The sequence below is a fragment of the Chiloscyllium plagiosum genome, chromosome 16, assembly GCF_004010195.1.
Source record: "Chiloscyllium plagiosum isolate BGI_BamShark_2017 chromosome 16, ASM401019v2, whole genome shotgun sequence".
In the NCBI taxonomy this organism is placed as follows: Eukaryota; Metazoa; Chordata; class Chondrichthyes; order Orectolobiformes; family Hemiscylliidae; genus Chiloscyllium; species Chiloscyllium plagiosum.
In genome coordinates, this window is record NC_057725.1 from 51,512,043 (window position 1) to 51,516,824 (window position 4,782).

Below are 4,782 nucleotides of genomic sequence, written 5' to 3' on the forward strand. Positions count from 1 at the left end.
TTGAAGTCACAGCAAATCCAATTCTTCATAATCCATCTGGATGTTTATCGTGAATTAGTCAGGATCGGGAAGAGCCCTTTTTTTTCCAGGAATATCTCCGATTACAGCTCCCATGCCTCTGCCAAAGCAGAGTCAATATTCCAGGTGGGGCAAAGAGGCTCAGGCAAAGGTAGAATACATAATGAGTACTTTGTACCAGTATTTACCAAGGAAGGAGGTGCTGAACAAATATTGATTGAAGTGGAAATGGTTCAGGCAACGGATATGGTGAACATTCATAGATAAAACATTGTAAAAAGCCTGGGCATACTTAGAGTGGATAAATTGTCTGATCCAAATGGTTTGCAACCCATATTGATAAGGGAGGTTTGGATAGTCGCCTGAGTCGGGAATTGAACCCAGGTCTCTGGTGCTGTGAGGCAGCAGTGCTAACCACTGTGCCACCGTGCCGCCCTATGGATATGGTGAACATTCATAGATAAAACATTGTAAAAAGCCTGGGCATACTTAAAGTGGATAAATTGCCTGATCCAAATGGTTTGCAACCCATATTGATAAGGGAGGTTTGGATGGAGATAGTAGAAGAGTTTGCCATAATCTTCCAATCTAGATATAGACGTGGTGTCAGAGATTTAGCAAATTGCAAATGTGACACCCCTGTTCAAGAATGTATGTAATATTCCTAACTACATTCCAGTCAGTTTGATAGCAGTAGTGTGCAAAATTTTTTAAATAATAATCAGAGAAAAGATCAACAGGCTCTAGGAGAGGATTGAATTAATTAAAAGCCAGTACTGATTTGTAAAAGGCAGATTGTGTTTGACTATTTGGAATGGATTTTTCCAAGAAGTAAGAGAAAGATGATAAAGTGTATGCAGTAATTTATACAGATTTTAAGGAAGAAGTTGACAAAAGGCTGGTTAACAAAATGAAAGCTCATGGAAAACCAAGTGTCAGCTTGGAATAAAAAATGGCTGAACGACTGAAAACAATGACTCATGATGACGTGTTGTTCTCCAGATTGGTGGATCATAAATAGTGGTGTCCTTGAATGGTCACTGCTGGGACCACTGTATTTTATATGTAAATAACTTGGTTATCACCAAAATAAGAGTCACATTTCAAAATTTCTTAATGATGCTAAATTTGGAGGTGTGGCAAACAATGAGGATAGTACAAATTGGTGACATCAAGATATAGATGGGCTAGCAGAGTGAGAAGTTGCAGATGGAATCCTATATGCCAAAGTGTGAGGTGATATATTTTGCCATAATGGATAAGATGAGGAAACAGATACTTAATGGTATAATTTTAAAGAGTTTTAATGAGTAAAATATTGTGAAAGAAAGATTATGAATAAAGGTGTCCAAGTGTTCTACTGTCGGCTTCATGACAGGGTATTCTTTCCTGTTCATATTTCTCCATCTCCCACTAGCACTTCTTCTCACTTTTTTCCCTCTCATGGCACCTACTCTAATAGAACACAGTCATTACTTTTCTTGACAGTGATGTGCTTTTTGAATTCTGCTTCGGGGATGGGGGAGGAGTGGTAATGGTTTTTGGAAATGGGCTTAACTCTAGGGATCTTTGGAGGTTTTGAGGGATATTGTTTCAATTTATGGTTTTATTGCCACAATTACTTTAAAAAAAATATGCTGACATCGTTTTTAATATGTTTAATCAGAATAGGACTTTTTTATTTTTGATTGTTAATTATTTAATTAGGAATTTCCGATGGACCATAATGTGCAGGCAAATGTAGGAAACTAAAGGACACCCTAGTCCAAGTGAATCAGTCTCTGACAGTGGCAGGATACATGGAGAGTTGTTAGGAAAACATATTTACTCTTGTGCTTCATGAATTGAGATATTGATTAAAAATGCAGGGAAGTTTTGTTGAGCCTTTATAAAGCACTGGTTAAACCACAATTAGAGTATTTACTCTCGCTCTGCAGAGGAGAATTACCAGAATGTTTATAAAGATGAGGGATATTTAATTATAAGTTCATTTGGAAAATCTGGGTTTGTTTTCCTTGCAGCAAACAAGGTTTGGGAGGAGATAATACAAGCTGTACAAGATGATGGCAGGTTTAGGTAAAGTAGATCAAGAAAAATTGTTTTGTTCGTTGAAGGTTTAGGAACTAGGGGATATGGATTTAAATACTTGGTCAAGAAATATGGGGAGAATGTGAGAAAGAAAGCTTCTATGGCAGTGGTAATGTCCTGGAATTCTCTATCCAATAGGGTGGTGGATGCAGAGATGATCAATGACTTCAAATGAAAAATGGATGGATAGTTGAGGACAATAAACTTGCAGGGCTATGGGGATAGAGCAAGGTAATGGCACTGATAATGGATTTCTCCGCAGAGATGGACTCATTAAAAAGAACAGCCTCTTTTTGTGCTACTACGACTCTGTACCTCAATGATTCTGCATACATGTCCACATAATACTCACCAAAATTTGTGTTTTGTCACTAAGGGCTACTGCTTAGTTATTTGAATAGAAAGTTGAATTTCTCAACTTGAGGTGTGTCATTTTTGTTACAAGAACATTTTGGTCTAGTCATTTTCAAGGGCAGTTCACATTTATATCGTTAGGTACAGTCATAGCTTCACAGCAATTTTGTCATGTGAAAATAGGGGCTTGTAATTTCTTGCCCTAGCCTTGAAGAAAATTAGCGCCCTGAGTGATCCTACATTTTGGTCTGCTTCCTTTGTTTTCAAGTATATGGTGTTTAAATATTTTAAAAGGACTTGCCTCTCCTAAACAAGACAAAACTCATCTGATGCCCACCCATAAGCCTTGGTAACTGTGGATGTGAAGTTTATACTGTTCTCAATGGTCTCCATATACATTCCAGTCCTAGATGAGACAGTCAACCCACTCTATACAGGATATGTGGCAGTCACACTCCACTCCTGTCTGGCATCATGCCTGTTTCCAGTTGTGGCTAATTTGCTTACTCCTGACCATGGCTTCCTGGGTGGTCACCCACCTGTTGGACTGGTCATGCCTTTAAGCACTTCCACAGTATATTATGGAGCACCCTAAAGTCACGTGAACCCCAGTTAGAGAACTATTGATTTAAAAAGCAATTGAGGAGGCAGAAGATGATATAATATTCCCATTAAGCATTGAAGTTCAATAACTGTACCAGAGAAGCTATATTAGTGCTTTATTAATTAACTCCTATCCTTCCATGGAAAAAGTAATTTTATAAAGCATTTTCCTTACCATAACCTGCAATCAGTCAACTGAAATCAGTAAAATAAATGCCCCACTATGCTTGATGAATACATTCATTCATGTAATTCATTTTTGGAAAAAAAAAGTATGTTTAATCCAACATTGTGGGAATGAATTTGTGCAGACAGCAGGATATGTGTCTCCAGACGCAGCTTAAGCCAGGGAGCTGGCAGCCTCAACAACACCATCGCTAGTGGTGGTCAGTTATTGCTGAGGTTGTAACTACAAGGAATAGAATCCCTAAAGGCTGGGCTGCTATAAAGACTGGATTGAGATTGCTGGATCCAAGCAGGTAGACCTTGGTAAATGGAAGTCGGCCTGGGAGCTAGTGGTGTATGGGCGACACTAGGGCATCGGGCACGTCATTACAATTGGAGCTCCCCTCCAGGATCTCTAGAGTGCCCAGAAAAAACTAACCCTCCAACCCCCACCTTGCAGCCCACTGGGAGACTGCCAGGTGATCTTTACTGGGTGACCTTCCACATAGCAGCAAATAGCCATCATGTGGGAAAATGCCCATAAAGTCAGAAAGTGCCCTTAATTGACCAATTACGTTTCTCAGTTGGGGTCCCAGCAGGTGTTCAATCTAATGGCAGAAAGGCAGTAAGCACACCCTGTTAACTTCTTCCTATGTCACTTTAACAGTCTTCTCATCTTCTAGAAAGTTGACAGAGAGCTGGTAAATGTTAGCCTGTTATTTTCTAGAGAGCAATTCAGAATCACAAAAGGTATGTTTCCTGAGAAAAAAAGTGGTTAATTCAAATAAGGTACGTTTTTCAGAAGTTTGAAAACCAAGTTCAGATTCTCTGTTTCTTTGGGCTTTGTGACATGCAGCAGATAGTAAATATTTAATTAAAGTAAACACTTAATATAAAATTAAAATGAATATACAACTGAAAGAAATAGGTGAACCGAATTTTGAGAAACCTGTTCTGTTTAAACATATTGCATTTTGTTATTTCATGTCTCTTGAATGGATGGGCTGTGAAGCTCATTAAAGTATTTCAGCCACAGAGAATCCACTTATTTAAAAGATACTGGTTGACCAACTATAGCATAGAAAAACAGCTGAAGGCAGTGCCAATTTTATGCTGTCACTGCATCCCCAGAATATTTGGACAGTTAGACTGCACTTTTTACTCAAATGAGATCTTCAAGAGATGACATTCAAAATAGTCTGTCACTAAATCAGTAGACTCTGATTTGTTTGATAGCTTTAAATTCAGCATTAATTCATTTTTAAGAGATTGAGGTCATAGAGTCATAGAGTCATAGAGTTGTACAGCATGGAAACAGACCCTTCGGTCCAACCTGTCCACACTGACCAGATATCCCAAGCCAATCTAGTCCCACCTGCCAGCACCCGACCCATATCCCTCCAAACCCTTCCTATTCATATACCCATCCAAATGCCTCTTAAATGTTGCAATTGTACCAGCCTCCACCACATCCTCTGGCAGCTCATTCCATACACGTACTACCCTCTGTGTGAAAAGGTTGCCCCGTAGGTCTCTTTTATATCTTTTCCCTCT

At 39.0% G+C, this 4,782-nt stretch overlaps 1 long non-coding RNA gene across 1 annotated transcript in view; it reads left to right on the top strand.

Annotated features, from left to right (window-relative positions):
- The first annotated feature begins 2,256 nt into the window (after positions 1 to 2,256).
- Positions 2,257 to 4,782, top strand: part of LOC122557903 — a 54,229-nt gene continuing 51,703 nt past the window's right edge. The window contains exon 1 of the long non-coding RNA XR_006313970.1: positions 2,257 to 2,337. This is a non-coding gene — a long non-coding RNA (uncharacterized LOC122557903). The remainder of the gene's footprint in view (positions 2,338 to 4,782) is intronic.